This window comes from Balaenoptera acutorostrata, chromosome 16 (assembly GCF_949987535.1).
Source record: "Balaenoptera acutorostrata chromosome 16, mBalAcu1.1, whole genome shotgun sequence".
Taxonomy (NCBI): domain Eukaryota; kingdom Metazoa; phylum Chordata; class Mammalia; order Artiodactyla; family Balaenopteridae; genus Balaenoptera; species Balaenoptera acutorostrata.
Window position 1 is genome coordinate 42507717 of NC_080079.1, and position 17570 is coordinate 42525286.

The 17570-nt window shown below is 33.7% G+C and overlaps 1 long non-coding RNA gene across 1 annotated transcript in view; it reads left to right on the forward strand.

The window, feature by feature from the left end:
- Positions 1–17570, forward strand: part of LOC130705073 (uncharacterized) — a 264956-nt gene that overhangs the window by 225946 nt on the left and 21440 nt on the right. The window contains exons 4-5 of the long non-coding RNA XR_009005724.1: positions 13674–13756; positions 15262–15377. This is a non-coding gene — a long non-coding RNA (uncharacterized LOC130705073). The remainder of the gene's footprint in view (positions 1–13673; positions 13757–15261; positions 15378–17570) is intronic.

Here is a 17570-nt window from a genome sequence, read left to right on the forward strand (position 1 = left end):
TTTAGTAAAATAACCAAACATCCAATCAACCAACCAAAAAATAAAGTTATTATTTCAATAAAAACTTTAATGTACTACGGTGCTTTGAGGGAATAAAACTAATACATCTAAACATATTTTTAATAAGTACAAAGTTGTGCTATAACTGGGACTGAAAGAGAAGGGAATATTTTTATTACTTCCACATACACCTGAAAAACCAATTGCTAGGGCAGACTAAATTCCCTTCACTAGGCTCATTGAATTTGTGTTGACCCTAAAGAAAGAGGTTAGGACAGATAACTGATGGAGCCAATTTCTTGAAAGTTTTCATAGAATTAGAGTACCAAAAGCACTAATTCAAGGCTCAGAGGACAAAGCAGGACATAAGCTTAGGGACAGAGCCATCCCACCATAGTTCTGGTCTCTTGGAGAACTGAGGGCTCTGGGAGTATCAGGAGGCAACACCACCGGCATGGGTGGTGGTGTTCAATTCTGAAACATCATCAACCGCGTTGGTTATAGTGAGCCCGTCTTAAGCACCACTGCCTTCGGGATTTGACAAGATGGAAGTGAAGCTGGAAGAGAAAAACAAACTAAAAACAAAGACACTCTATGATAATGAAAAACTGAGCATATAAGAGGTATGCCTGGCGAACTGTGCACAATAATTGGAGACTTTGGAGGGAGAACATCATGCAGAAGGGCTGGAGTTTCCTTAAACCTCAATTGAATGTATAGACCTATGAGGCTGAATACATTCTGGATAAATCTTTGATAACTGTTTATGGCACAAAAGCTGTTTGAAATGTGTTAAGTGGAAGTTTTTACAACATTTAGCAAAGACAGAGTGCAAATTCCCTTGCAGATGCTGGAGTTTTCAACTCCTATTTGCTGACTAGTGAGGTTTCAATAGTAAAGCAGGGTTGCTTTCTGCATGTGATGGCTGTAAACTGTGAATTAGTGAATCCTGGTGGAAAAATCCAGCGTTGGGCAATAATAATTATTCTTACTAATGTACAACTTTCTTGCACATTAAACAATTAAAAATTGATGCAGGTTAAAAAATGGATCGTATTTCTTTTATTAAGAATAAAATGTATCTTATATTTCTCTTCATAAAAAAAATGTGTATGTAGTCATACCAATTAGTAAAAGGGTGGAAGGAGACTACAGATTTTTATGTTTTGTTTTGTCTCATTGATTGGCATGATGCAGTAAGTACATTTCTGAAGACATATGCTCTAGAAAGGCTCCTAGTATCTGCCAGAATGTTTATGGCAGCACTAATTTTTCTGCCTCCCCAACTCCAAAAAAAAAAAAAAAAAAAGAAAAAGGAAAAAAACAAACACAGGATACAGCTTCAGTATCCACAAGGGGAGAAAGGAAAATTGAATTCATCTTGATACAACCATACTATGAATTACTGCAGAGCTGACAGAAAAGGATGTGAAATACAACACTTGAATTTGAGGCTGTTTGTTATTTGATTCCAAAGTAAAAAATAAAATTCCAGAGATATATTAATTGTATGATGACACTCTGTAAATAAAACCCATATGTTTTCTACATATATATTTTTAGGCTTGGAGAAAGATGTAGAATATATAGCCCAGGCTAACATTGGTTACACTGGAAAGTGACAGGCAGAAATGAACTTGCCGCACAAAATTTAAAGCTTAATAGGTATTTCCACAATTTTATTTTATTAATGAACTGTTTGTCTCTTTCTTGCCAATTCGTATGATTCATTGCTAGTTATTTTGTTAATCAGCATTCTTAATTTTAAACAATGCAAGCTGCCTCAGGCTGAGTTGAGCAGAAAAGGATTTTATAAAAATATTGGATAGTTCACTGGATTATTGAGAGAGCTGAACCACCTCATTTGGAAAAAAAAAAATCTCCACCTCATGATGTATAATTGTTACCAGTAAGTGAAGTATAGGTGCTCATAGAATAGAACTAGCTGCTCTGTTTAATTTCCAAATGTTTGGTCACAAGTTTTAATTACTGGGATTTTCAATATGTACTGCTTGTTCAGCTGGATCTGGTTTTGCTCTTCCTTCTCACAAGTCCCTTGTTCTTTGTAAAAATGTGTTTGTTCCATATTTTTAGGAATTAGTTCCCCACTACCACCAAAACCTGCTAAAATTTAATTGAAATTCCATTGGGGAAAATTAATATCTTTATATTCTTAAGTTTTCCACTTCATTAATTTGGCATGCCTCCATTTATTGTGAATATTTTTCACATATTTATAGAATTTACGACCTTTCCCCATAATTATAGTTGTATATTTGATTAAGTTGATTCCTGGGTATTTAAAGTTTTTGTTGCTCTTGTGAAATGTAAATCTTTTCCATTACATTTTCTGAATGATTTTTGATGGTGTAGAGGAATTTCCTCAATTTATTAATTTTGCATTTTACAATGTTGTTGAAATTTCTGAACAGTTTTACTAGGTTTTTGGTTTTTGGGACTACCATGTCATCTTGGAATAACTACACCATTATATCCCCCTTTCCAAATGGTAAATATTATTACCATTTTCCTTTTTTCTTATTGTTCTTTTTCTTTTTTTTCCTTATTGTTTTGACCATCTCTTATGTAATATACTAAACAATAGTATAGATGATGGGTATCCTTGTCTTGTTCTTTATCTCAAAGAAACTGTTTCTAAATATTCTTTCCACTGAAAATGATGTGTACTATAGTTTTTACTAGCTAATCTTCATATATTATGTAAATTCTCTTAAATTTTTGTTTTACTAAAAGTTTTGTTAAAAGTAAATATGAAATTTTAGGCAGTGCTTTTCTGAATTTATTTAACTTATATTGCTTTACTTCTTTAGTCAAATAATTTAGTGCATTATAATAATAAACTTTTGCATACTAACCAGTCTTACATTTGAGGGATAAACAAGCCTTAGTCATATATATATATATATGTAAATATATGTATTTAAAATGCACATTTGGAGTTGACTAACTATGGCCCTTAAGAGTTTTGTCTCTATATTTATAAATAAAAATAATCTGAGCATTTATTTATCCTCCTATGTTTGTCTAGTTTGATATCAAATTATATTAACCTTGAGAAATATATTATTGGAATTTCAATATTCTCAGGGTTTTGCAGAATTTTTGCGCTTCATGATTTTCAAATTATGGTTTTACATGTGTCTGGATGCTTTGCAAGTCATGCTGAGAATCTAACACTCAATAGGGAAGCTTGGTTCCTTACTTAATAGATACATGTAATTTTAACTTAGGACTTGTGCTCCAAAATGTGATAGAAATTTTAGGCTGCCCATTTCAATGTTGTATATTTGAAATTTGCAAACCAGACCAATTGAAATAAATATATTTCACTTATGAAAAGCCTTAAGGGGCTACTTCATGATGCTTAACAGTGTTTGTTCCACTCCAGGCAAAAATTTAACTTCATCATCATCTTACAATATTCCATCCATGGCAGTGTCATATGTGGACAAATATAAGTATCAGCATGAGTTTCTGTGATACAGAGTCTTCTTATTACCCAATTGCAAATGACATAAAGATGTAAAATGTAAATGAAACTCCACATTAATTACTGTTTAACAGGTAAAAGGATTGCTTACCTGCTTTTATCAAAATAAGTGGATAGCTGAAAATAAGTGTTTGGAGCTGCATTTTAAGAAATAAAAGCTAAAAATATAGCATTCTTGCTCCTAATCATACAAACTCTCCTCCTCCTCATGTTGACATTTTGGAACCATTTTGTTTCAATTCTTTTGTCCACTAATAATGAGGATAAGATAAGTATTAGAACATAAGTAATGCTAGGGTCTAGAAAGGCAAATATTATTAAACAACATGCCTTAGTTTAAATTGAGATTTTTAACCATTTATCTGCTATTTGAGTACAATGGGTCTCTCTCTCTATCTCTCTCTCTCGCTCACTCTCACTCTCTCAGAGAAATATTTAATCTAGTGTTCAGAGAGTTCTTTGGATCCAAGTTACAATGCTAAGATCAATGTTAGAAAATGTTAAAGAGACAGATAAAAATGGATAGCTGAATGTTTTCAGCATCAGCAATTTAATTGAACAAAAAAGAGACTCTCAAAGGTAATAATTCTCAAACTTTCAAAATGGATCAAGACTATGTCTGATAATTTTCTGGCAAACTAAGATAATCTCAAAGGATTCCCTAGGTTTAGAAAATGTCAAAGTAATGAGAATTTAAATGAGACAGCATAGTTATTTGCAATTAAACTATACAGCAGTTATAATTTTAAAAGACTATAAGCTCCAAAATGCTATCAAGTAGCTTTATGAATTATAGAAGATGAAAGGGGATAAATACTACATAGGAACTGAAACTGATTATTTCTTATCTTACACTCTTTGTTAGACACAGCATATGCTCGTTATAATATTTAATGAGTAATACTGAGCTCAGCATAATCCCAGCTTCTATCTTTTCACAAAGCTGTTTATCTTATTATAAATCTAAACTCTAGTTGTTCTACTGTGGAACTCAGGGTGAGAGAATGAGTCCTGTGTATATTAGTTGAAGCTTACAGTGGGAGATTTAGCCTGTAGATTAAGTGATGTTACCAGGAAACTATGAGGAAAAGAGACTTTTCACTTCTATAGCATACATTAGCACATTTTGGATGGTAACATGATTTAGGGGGCAATGGTATTTTAGAATTTTTTTAAACATATGTGATTGAAGATTCAAGGATTTCCTATCCCTTATACAGAAAATCTAAATATGCCACAAGCATGGCATAGAAAAAAAGAGTATGGACTTCATATTCAAAGAGTCATAGTTTCCTTCTTTTACTTCTCTTTTTCTCTCTTTTGTATTTATTCTTTTAACGTAGAATTTAGCAAATATTTGTTGAGCATGTCCTGTGTGCCAGATTCTATATGAGGCATTTGTATTTCCATGCAATAGCTGAGGATCTATGAACAGTTAGATTGCTGCTCTGAGTTTCTGTCTCTTTCTTTCTTTCTTATTGGAATAATGTCTTACTTAGTTCATTCAGCCTGCTATATCCAAATACCATAGACTAGGTGGCTTATAAATAACAGAAAATAACAGAAGTTTATTTCTCAGAATTTTGGAGGCTGGGAAGTCCAAGATCAAGATGCAGACAGATTTGTTGCCTAGTGAGGGTCAAATTTATGATTCATAAACTATTGTCTTTTCCTTGCTTCACATGGAAGAAAGATGAGGACTTTCTCTGGGGTCTCTTTTATAAGGGCACTAATCCCTTTCATGGGGACTCCACCCTCATGAGCTAACCATCTCCCAAAACCCCACCTCCAAATAATATCCCATGGAGTATTAGGACTGCAAAATATGAATTTGGTGGGGGGGACACAAACATTCAGTCTACAGCAGATAATATCATCAGCTTCTTCAAATTTTGCAGAGGATAAGTGAGATGGTGGCTATGTTGATATAACATGGTGGCCACTGAATAAATCATAGCCATTACTCTTGTAGCTTAACAATTGTAACTTTAAAATATTTCATTGTAGTATCTCCATTGTGCTTGCTTCCAGTAACTTTATTATTTTACTCCACTCTTCATAGGTGTTGACTGAAAAAAATGCACAACCTAAAAGCTGAGAATTATGTTTCATTTGAGGACTTAAGCCCCAGATACAGCCTCTCAGATAGCTCTCAGGGACTGTTCCAAAGAGTAAAGGGAGGAGCAAGGATATACAGGAGTTTTGCTGAGAAAAAAACAAAACAAAACAAAAAACATATAGTTGAACATCAAAGGATTACTGCTAATAATTTAAAAAACCCAGACATCTCAAGTTGATGAATTTAGCACTTTTCTATGTTTGGGAAGATGCAAGAGTCTGGGCTTATTGAAATTATTCTTTTGATATGCACCTTAATTATCTAGGGCCGGTATTCTGTTTTTCTGCAGGTCCCCTCAGGGTGCACCATCCTAAGGGGTGGGGAGGGAGCTGCAGAGGCTGATGGCTTTATGGCCACAACATCCTTTTTTTACTGAAATGGCAGGTGGCATTCTTTGTCGTCATAGACAAGATTCTTGAAAATAGTTTTGGCTCCCAATGTCTAATTCTTCACTTGCTTTTCAAGTTTTAAATCACAAACCATCACTTCCCTAAAAACCTTCTCTATTTTTTTGTTTTAATACCCTTTTTGTAAAATTTTGTTATTGCTTCCTAGTCTTAATAGTGCTCTATGGCATTTGATGTCCACCCATTAACTCAGTCCTTAAACAAATATTCATTCAGTGTATGCTTGCTGACAGTTTTTGAGCCATGTCCTAGGAATACAGAGGTGATTACTTTGGATGCTGCACTATTGTGCATGGACTTGGGTCTGAAGCTACTGATCACTCTCTGCTTCCTAGAACTCTCCTTCTATGGACCTTGTGAAAACTTCTATTTTCTCCTGCCTTAACCTCAACCTTTTGGTTTTTTTTAAACAAACTTTTTTTTTTTTTTAAATAGCATATAATCCAGAGAAGTTGGAAATATCATTAGCATATTGTTATATGAAGTTCCAAAGTAAACATACCGATGTAGCTACAACCCAGAAAAAAACCAGAATATGACAATTATCTCAAAATTCATCCTATTCATCCTCTCATTACTACCCCATTCTTTCCCAAAGGTAACCACTATTATGACTTCTAACACTTTGGATTAATTTGCCTGTTTTTAAGTTTATATCAATGTGACCATGGGGTACTAAATATTTTGTAAATTCTCAAAAATGATAGAAGATTATACAAATGTTTTCTCAGTTACCTGATGTAAACCAAAAAAAAAAAAAAAAAATGCAGAAGGCTGTAAATAAGAAAAGACTTTATCTGGGGCCTGAGAATTGCAATTTGGGAGACACAGATTCAGGTAAAACCTAATGAATGATGGGGGAAGAAAAAGAGTCAGGAGGTTATAAAGACAAAAGTCGTGAGGATGTACTCTGATACAAGAAAGGAAATATTGTCCTTAAGGGATAGGCTGTCATCAGTTATTTAGGGTAAGGGTTCAATAAGTAGATAGGCTGTCATGAGTTGTTTTAGGTTAAGGGTTAAGTGTAAGTGTCTGATAAGTATCTTGAATTTCTGGAACATTGGGCAGATGTTATCGGTGCCTTTGTTCAGACAGTAAGTGGTCAAAAGATCAGATTCTATCCAGGCCGAGACATGTATAAGTCACACTTGCTCAGTGGCCTCCCAGGTCCATTTTCAGGAGCTGTCTTAGCAATACCAGCTCCATTTTTATTTTCCTTTCACATTGAGATGATATTTTCATCAAAATTTTTCTATCTTCTTACCTTAATTTCCCCCTTCCCATTTATGAGTTAGCTATATTGGATAATCAAATTATCTTTTATTGGAATTCTATGGGGGACTTCTTCTTTTAATTTTATTTGACTTTTTGTATATAATGTATGTTTCTTTTGTTATGTAAAAATAGAATAAAACCTTAGGGTCTTGAAATAACATTTTTCTTCTTTTCTTAAGAGGAGTTGAGGATGGGTTCAAAAATAATATTTTTCATTATTATTATTTTTAAATGGGAGAGAGTTTTGTCTCAATAAATAACCACTTTTTTACTTTTCTCGTGTTAACCTCATTTAGGTAAACTTAAGTATGTACATTTTGATAACAAAGAAATACAGATACATTTTATTGACTATAATGAGTAATGTATTTGTCTACCTGGGTAAACTGCAGAAACAGGTATATTGACTTTAGTATTTTAGAGTAATTAAGGAGTTGATTCTAAGGTCAAAGTTAGAAATTTCTAATGAATAGAGCACGTAATTTTAAATTTTTTCTTTAATCTATCAAAAGGATTTATATATTGTCCAGGAGGGATTGAAGTTATATTCCAACTTCAAGCAGTGGAATTTACTTTTTTGCAAAAGAGTCTTTTTTTTTTAATTTAAAATACATAAAATGAGTGAGTTCTCTGACTGAAATTGAGTTCAGTATCCCGGAGATCAGCTGATTTACATCACTAATCATTTTGTTTTGGCCACTGATTTCCATCCGCAACCCTTCAAAGCAGTTTGTAAACAACTATTTCGGATTACTAAGATGATAATAGCAATTTGGAAGGAAGCCTGCACATTTTCAGAACTTTCTCTGAAATATGTTTGCATTGCTGTTATATAGACCCATTCACTTACAGCTAGATTAGACTGTCAACGGATACCTATCTCAACTGGAAGCAATACATTTTCTAGTCAACAAACAATAAATGGGGATTTCATAGATGAAGTCCATGTTGATAATGGGCACTCGACCAGTAAAGTAATTTAGTGTTAGTGCTGGTAAAATTACTAGGCCATGTCCAAGCAGAGGGTGCTAAGATAGAGAAGATTTAAAGAAGGGTGAAAGAAAAAATGCTGCTCTAGGATGAGAAAAAAGAAGAAAGTAGTTGCGTGTGAAACAAAGTTATTTTTTAATTGTACCATAATGGCTTTGTATTTGTCTCTGGACTTGCCTGAAAGACTAGTATTCACCCTGGACCAACACAAGAGCAAGTAGGGCTAAGAAGTGATTTTTTATTATACTATTTAAAGTTCAAAAATCTCCTAGAGATACTCAAACTAGCTGTCTACATTACTTAACAATGTTTAGATTGATTGCTTTCCTACCATTTAACTGGTTGTAAAACCTGACTTGACTATGTGACCAGTGGGGTATTAAAGGTTCTGCTAGAAAACTTTTACCTGATCACTCACTGAAACCAAGATTCCTTGAGCATAACCTGCTGTTTCATGATCCAGAGAAAAATTACATCTTATGTGACTAAAACCTTAGGAAGTCTCTCCTAGAAGGCACTCAGCCGCTGATGTTTGCCTGTCTTTTCTTCGACCTGCTCTATCATATCCTTTATCTTTATTAAAGTCTCACATGAATATGTTCCATAGAGTCTGTGAATCTTTTTAATTATCTGAACCTATGTAAGCATTGGATGCTGCCTTGGATCACAATAGCTCCCTAGTTCTCAGGACCAGTTTCATTGCCTGTCCTTGTCATCCATTTCCAAATAACAAATTTACCCATAACATAATGTTAAGTAGATTGCTATTATTGAAACCAAAGGCTTCACTAGAGCAAAAACCATAAAAGGGTGCTATTGAACAGAGCCATAATATGTGTTGCCCAGTAGAGTTACAAAGATTGGACAATTAAAAATTTTGTTATTTACCTTCTGGATGATTTTAAGATCTACAGACAGCACCTGTAGGGGAAATGGAGCTGTGACCATAGCACTGGAATCCAACTCAGTGTGAGTTCTACCCAAGTAAAAGAGTATTAAATCAGAGCTGAGGGGTAGACTGCAGAGTCTTTGACTATAAAGCTAGAGGCAGAAATAGTATTCAAGTTCACCATAGTGCAGCTTCTTTTCTTTCTTTTAGATGAAACTCTGACCTTGCTGATACTGAGCATAATATTAAAAATATCAGATCTTGTTAAGTGTAAATTATCCCATTAAATGAAAGAATACTATTGTTTGTGTACAATCTTCCTGAATGATAATGTAGGTTTTAAGTAAGAAAAGCCTTGAAGAAGCAAGAGCTATTTCCACAGCTGGTGAGAGACGCCCCTGTTTTGACAGTGACAGCAACAGAAGCATGACCCCCGTTATAGGGTCTAGCTATATGCAAGAGTTATGCTGTGCTTATGTGTCTGCCTTCTGTCGACATGTCTTTTCTGAAAATATTTGGTATTTTTGACTAAAATAACATTCAGACAGCTTCGTGGAATATTCGTGACTGATTAGAAACTGATTTAGACTTCACAGAGTTATTGTTGCAGTGGGACAAATACAGGAAGCACTATTTGAAAACCCTCTGTCTCATCAGACACCCTACCTCTTCTCTTCTCTTTCTAGCCTTTCTCTATGCCAGCCCTTACTTCCTGCACTGATATTATTTAAACAGTAGGAGAAGAAAGGGGAAAGCAAAAGGAATAAGAAAATTCCTTTAAAGAAGGGACATATTTGTGTACCTGTGTGTGTTTTGTTGTTGTTTTGAAATGCCTTAATTCATTTGTCACATTCCTTGCCTGAAAAGATTGCTAAATCTCTACGACGAGACATATTTGTTTTCTTTTCAAGCTAAGTATCCATAGATTGAATTGTGATGTCTAAGGGGTAGTTTGGGCAGCCATCAAGTGACATTTTAGGGTGGACAACAATGGTCCTCTGTGTGTTCTCCAGTGCCATCACTGTAATTCCCTCAGGTATCTTGGCATCCAGCCCCCTTCCCTATCTCTGTCAGTGCACCATACTGTCTCTCCAGAGCTTTTGAGAACAAATAAACCTCATCTATTAAATTTGTCCTTTTGTGAATGTCATCCAAATACAGTCAGGTGCTCTGTGACTTTCCTGTCAATAGTTAGCAGATCTTATAAACCAATTAATCATAATGTATTCCTGAAAAAAACCAAAACAAAAGTAACATGAGAGTCTTATGCATCTTCCCAGGTAACATGTACTTTCATATTTGCAATTTTACATGATGTTTCCAGGGTTTAGGTTCAATCCAATTCACGATTATTACAATGAACTATTTAGGGCAGTAAGAAAGAGAAAGTGATGTAGGAATAAAGGAGATTACATTAAGGTAACTCCTTTATGAGCTCCTAGATAACTACTGTTTTGTAAACTTTAACATTAGGAGAGATCTAGGTTATCTGCTCCCAAAATATTAGAATAAAAAAAAGGATTGTATGAGTAATTTATCCCAATGAATGAAGGTTATGGGAACTGAAAAAGTGTGTTCAATAATAGGCCTCCATTGTTTCATTGAAAATCAGCTATCATTCTTATGGTTTTTACTTATTTTTCTCCATGAATTGCTTTTAAGATACTATCTTTATCTTTGGTTTTCAGCAATTTGACTCTGAAATGCCTAAGTTCGGTTTCTTTTTAAAATCATTCTATTTGGTTTTTATCGTGGTACTTGAATCTGTAAGTTGATATTTTTAATCAAATTTGAAAAATTCACGACAATTGTGTTTTCAAAATTTATTAATTGTTTCTTTCCTCATCTTCTGAGCACTAAATTTATGTATGTTAGGCCATGTGATACTTTTCATTTTTTAAAATCTTTGTTCTCAGTGTGCTTCCATTTGAATATTTTCTACTGTAGTGTCTTAAAGTTGACTAATCTCTCTATGTTGTATAATTTGCTCTTTAGACCATCAAATGGGTTTTTATATCATTATTGCATTTTTCAGTCTAGTTTTACCATTTTCATCTGTTTTTCAGAGTTTTGATTTACTTCCTAATCTTCCTCATATATTCATTTATTATATCTATCTTTTCCTATAGGTTCTTAAACATATTTTAATAGTTATTTTATAGTTAATTTATGCTAACTTCAAAAAGGCTTTTTTTTTCTGTCATCTGTGGTTCACTTTTATGTTTGTTTAAGTGTATAGTTATTTTTATTGTATACTGGACATTATAGATGATAAACTCCACAATTTGTTCTTTTTTGTGAAACATGTTGAGATATTTTAGTAGTAGGCAGTGAAATTATTATTATTTTTTAACATCTTTATTAGAGTATAATTGCTTTACAATGGTGTGTTAGTTTCTGCTTTATAACAAAGTGAATCAGCTATACATATACATATATACCCATATCTCTTGCCTCTTGCGTCTCCCTCCCTTCCACCCTCCCTATCCCACCCCTCTAGGTGGTCACAAAGCAATGAGCTGATATCCCTGTGCTATGTGGCTGCTTCCCACTAGCTATTGATTTTATATTTGGTAGTGTATAGGCAGTGAAATTATTGTTGGATCACCACAAAGCTGTAGAGGCTTTGTTTCTGGCTTTTGGGACAATGCTTAAACATATCCTTAGATTCTTTGATTCTTCTCTCATTTTCAGATGTGGTCATGACTTCTCCCTTTTTGATTTGTTTGTATTGGAAAGAGTATGACAGACTTGATTCTGGTTAACTTCTGAGGCTAGATCAGTAAAAATGATTGAGTTTTTCACTTGTTTGTTGGGATACTCTCACTTGTTTCCTCTTTGGAAACTTAGGCTTGGTAGGTCATAAAGACAAGTCAGCTTCCATCTCTTTCATTAGAATACTTAAAATCTGCAGCCCTCATGTTAGTAATCCAACAGTCCTGAGGCACTCAATGTTCTTAAGAAGCCCAGGTCACATGGAAAGGCCACAAATAAGTGCTCCAGCCAAAATCCCAGCTTAGGTCCAGCATTGCTAACATCAATCACTAGACATGAGTAATTTCATGAATTCAATTAATTCCAACTCCTATATTCCAAGTCACTTTCTTGTAAATATTTCTACCTATAATATATGTCACATCCTAATATTTTTCTATCAGATTTTGTCTCTCCTTTTGGTTTAAGCTTGTACAGATTTTTCCTCAGAATCTATCGCTCAAAGAGTTACTGCTACTGAGGATATCTTTTATAGAATGAAGTTTAGTTAAGTCTGATTATCTCGTACTTAAGGCTAGTGTTAGGCTCAGAAAGTAAATGAGGTTTTCAAAGTGCTAACACATCCGTGAGTTTATGACCCAACAAATGTTAATATTGATTAACCATAGATTGGTTTATTTACAGTCTGTCTCCACATAATGTGACTATGTGCTCTCTCATTTATAAACCATCTCTTCTGTTACTGGATTTCTTCCTGGGGTATATTTATAAGCCAAAATTAGGAGAAAAATATATTATCGTAAGATAATTTAAAAATTTACAATTTAGGGGCTTCCCTGGTGGCGCAGTGGTTGAGAATCTGCCTGCCGATGCAGGGGACACGGGTTCGAGCCCTGGTCTGGGAAGATCCCACATGCCGCGGAGCAACTAGGCCCGTGAGCCACAATTACTGAGCTTGCGCATCTGGAGCCTGTGCTCCGCAACAAGAGAGGCCACGATAATGAGAGGCCCGCGCACCGCGATGAAGAGTGGACCCCACTTGCTACAACTAGAGAAAGCCCTCGCACAGAAACGAAGACCCAACACAGCCATAAATAAATAAATAAATAAATAATTTTTTAAAAATTTACAATTTAAAGAACACATATTTTGTAAAGAATTGCCTTTACAAGACGAGAAACAACCTGCTGGTCATGGGGGCTCATCCCCTCTTTTCTGGAGCAGTTGACATGAGCTGGTTTTGCTAGGCTAAGCCAGATCACAGAAGACAGAGGAGAGAGAGAGGGTTTCTCCAATAACATGACTAAAATTTCTATGAAACACTCCAGGTTGAGCAGTGAAGGCTCTGCAGTGTTACTTCCTGGGCTAGGAACTCCCTTTGTTATAGAGAAAACCTGGTGTCCCTATACTGGGATGATATATACATAAAGCAGTGTGGGTGTGAGTTTCCCTCTGCTGGAGTACTCTTATCTATATGTCCAGGCTTGAAACCAAAGGGATAACTATGGGGGCTCAAGGAATCCTATGCTTTTAGAAGCACCTTTACTTATAAGTTGTTTGCATAAAATGTATCAGATGTCAGTAATGCATCTTGCACCATGCACATTGCACAACATTGTATCTGAATAATGATCATATTTTATAAAAATCTGTTTTTAATTAAAAATTTTCACATATACTATGAGAGAAGTCTTTGTTTTCTTAAAAATAAGTATGAATAACTGTATGAAATGGTCTTGTAACTAAATGAAATACTTTGCATTTCAGATTATATTTACTAAAAGATATAACTGGAAAATGCCTCCAAACAGATGCTAGTCTTTACATCAGTGGCTCTCAGATAGATTGTTGTAAGTACCACCTTAACTATTAAAACAAATTCATTTCCTCTTATGACTTATGGAAATAAATTCAGTTATATTATTCTTGCATCTGGAACATCTCTATGCAGTTCAGGAAGGAAAGGCACTCAAGTGAATTGAATTTGAAATGAAAATAATACACAGTGTTGTCTTCTGGAATACGTACCATGTCTGACATTTAATGAACAATAAACAATATATGCTAACAGAAACATTTATCTGTTTGGGAATCCCTGAAAGACTTGGCTATGGAATACAAACCCTGGCTCTGATTCTTGATCTGCCACTTTTTATCTATATGATTTTTGGCAAGTCATGTAGCAATTTTCCTTGCTTACAGCTTTTTTTTTTTTAAATTCTGTTAAATGTGTGTAGGTAAGCTCTACCTCACGGTGGTTCTAAGAAGTATATGAAATTACATGTGATTTACTAGTGGCATGATACTTGGTACACTGTGAATGCTCAATTAAAGTTAATTTTAAAATGATTATGGATAATTGCTAGAACAAAATTATGATTATGTTTGTGGTCCCAGAAACTGCCTATACAGAGTATATAAACAGTTGTATTTGATGTAGAAAGAATATCTTGCTAGTCATACATGGGTCTTAAGCTTTCCATTTTAACCATCTTGATGCTAGCTGCCAAGGAGGTACCCCATTTTACTGTATACTTAAAAGATCAGTTAAAACTGGCGCTCACATTGCTGATAGGCTAATGGAAAAAAAAAATCAAGAAGTAAAAATACTTCATATGATGCAATTCCAACATAATTTTTTTGGCATTCTTCTGACTGGGCCTATCAGGAAAGAAAGCTTTAAAAATAATAGAAGTCACTTTGGAAAAGATACTTCATAATACTTGTGAAATCCTACCATAAGGAAACATCCCCCAAATATAAGAATCTCAAAACATAAATGTCCTTCAAAAATGATTTTCACTTTTTGAAACCTTTTTCAGATTATAAATTTTCCGTGGTATTTAACCAGTGATTTATAAAAGATAAATAAAAACCTAAAACGTTGCTTTACTTTATTGATAACAGTGTTGTACCAAATGAACTTGTAGCTATCACATTATACACAATGAGTTGTGTTGAAAAAAATATCCTTTCTTATTTTTCAGTAAAGATAAACATGCCTGGAAATTGGTTATCAAGAAAAAATATTTTGAGACAGATAAAGTAATAACTAATGACAGTTGTTCAAAACACCTTTTTGGAGATGTAACAAGATTTGTGTAATTTCACTGACGGCTCTGCAAGATTGGAAATTAAGCAATCAGATGCTAGTGTGCCTGAGAATTTCTAACATTCCATCCTAGTTGGAATTTGCCATAAAAAATATGTTGTCTGCTATGAAACTAAATCTTCTGTGTTTGATTAATATTAGATTTAAAAATTTGCTTTAAGTTATCCTTTTGTGGTGAAAACCTTGCTTATATTTTTCAATGCAGAGGATAGTTAGGCTTTTCTCTCTTTTTTCTGTCTTCAGTCTTGATGTCCTACAACCCATGATTAAAGAACTTCTGGCTTCCTTCTTAGTAATCTACATATTTGCTTCAAGCCTTCAACTTTTTGAAACCCCAGAGGATCATTTCATGGTAAAAGGTAGTTTGATTTGAAATTTATTGTACTGCTTTTTCCCGTAGGAGTTGGTGTTAAATTTGGTGGTAATTGTTTAATTATACCTGGAAGTTAATCATAAATTATTTGTAAATATAAAGAAATTAGGCTACCTTATTAAATAACAGATGTCACAAAAAGCCCTCATTTGATAAATATAAAAACCTTCATAAAGGCTTAAAATAAATATTTGTTGATGGGCAAAACATACATATAATTTTTTCCAAAAGAAAATATATTTAAACTATTGTTTAGAAGTCATTGTTCCCTAAGAATAAGTAATCATTTGTCAGAAAGAAAGTATAAGTTAAGTAGAAAAGAAAATGGTATGGGGTGATAAACATGGGAAATAAAAATAAAAAATAAAACAATGCAAATTGTTTTGCAAACTAATTTCCAAAACTCATAAATTTAAGACAAAATAAGTTAAGATACTGTATTATTAATTTCTGCCTTCCAAATCAGTATTTTGCATTATCTATAGTAAGAAATAGTATTGTTCAGAATTAATGTTTTAAATTATATTAATATTTTTGAGTTATATTTAAAAATCTATCCTGATAAAGATCTTTTAACTAGATACCACAGAACTAGAAATTTTATATCCTGATTTTATATATACAAAGACTAATTCCCAAGATCTTTAAGATGTCCAGCTGATATATGAGAGCACTGAATTACCTGCCCATCTCTACATGTAGCGCAATACTCTTACTGGAACATTGTTTTTGCTTTTTGTTTTCTGGCTCTATTTGTAATAAATGGATCAGCCTTAAATATTTAACTCAATTGCACTAAAATTTTCATTAAAATATATTTAGTTCATGGGACAGTAATTGTTAGTGATTTTAATGGTTAGATCTCATTGTAAAATACTGTGTAATGGCTCTATCTGTGGTATATTTGGATCTGTCCTCCTAAAAGCTGACAATTTAATTCACAAACTTTTAATTTTTGAGCATATAGAATGCTGTCATTCTGTGAGTTGAACTGTTGTGTTCTACTACTAACAGTAATTAAATTATTTGCCCAATTAAAAAAAAAGTTAAGCATATAAATATGTTTAACTATTACAAGCTTTTCCCCCATACTTTAAAAAATTCTTTGTTTTACTACAGAGAAGCCTAATTAGAAACTATTAAAAGTAGGAATCTAATTAATATCAAATTTTAAAATTTATTTATTTTTAGTGTATTCCATGGGTATTTGGCAATGTTTCTCAAAGGAAAAAGAAGTCTTGACTTCCATAGGTTTTGTCATCTGATTAATAATAGTAGTTGCAGTAAAAACAATAATAACTATTGCACTGGTTTTTAATTTCAAGAAAAAAATAGTACCAGTACTAAGGAGGGAAATATCACAAGTAAAACCAGAGTTCAGGGGAATGTGTACAAATCAAGAATTTATGGAGAGACAGCAATATCAGGAGGGAGGATCTAAAGAATGTTTCTATTTTTGTGACCACAAAAGTGATGAGCACCAAGAGTATGGTTGGAAGTTGAACAAAATTAGCATAGCTCATGACAGAGACTCAAGTGCTTATATATCCTCCCATGGTGTTTTGGCATTGAGAGCCCCATTTTGTGTTAAGGCATTTTAATGACAGAAAATAAGGCCCCAAATCTGATAAATAATAACTAACCTTGAGACCACGTGTGGTCCAGCTAGATCCACCCCAGAGGCAGGTAAGGAAAATTTAATGAGATATTTGTACCACAACAAAAACGAAGTAAGTATAAGGAAGAGTATGGCTTAAAAGAGAGTCAAGTTGATCCAGAATGTTAAGAAAGCTTCTGAATTCTGCCAAACCCTTGCTCCTCCCATTGTTTCATGTCAAATCAATGTTGCTATTAGATCATAATGTTACCTATGCACATTGTCTTGCCTGTCATGCTTTTGGGAGTCGTTGTCTGAAAAGTATCACAGTCTGGGAAGAGGTAGGAGGTCTAACTCCTTGTGAAGATTGGCTTAAATTCACATCCACCAAGATGACTGCTGTTACTTAGATTACCCTCCTTACTGTTTCTGTTGAAAGAAGAGTGAAAACAACAAAAATAGTAAAAGATACATTATTATTACAGGGTCACAATTTCTTATTGAAAATTCTTGGACCCAATGTGATTGAGGATCCAGTAATCTTCAGATTTTAAAAAAATATTACATATGATTTATTACATA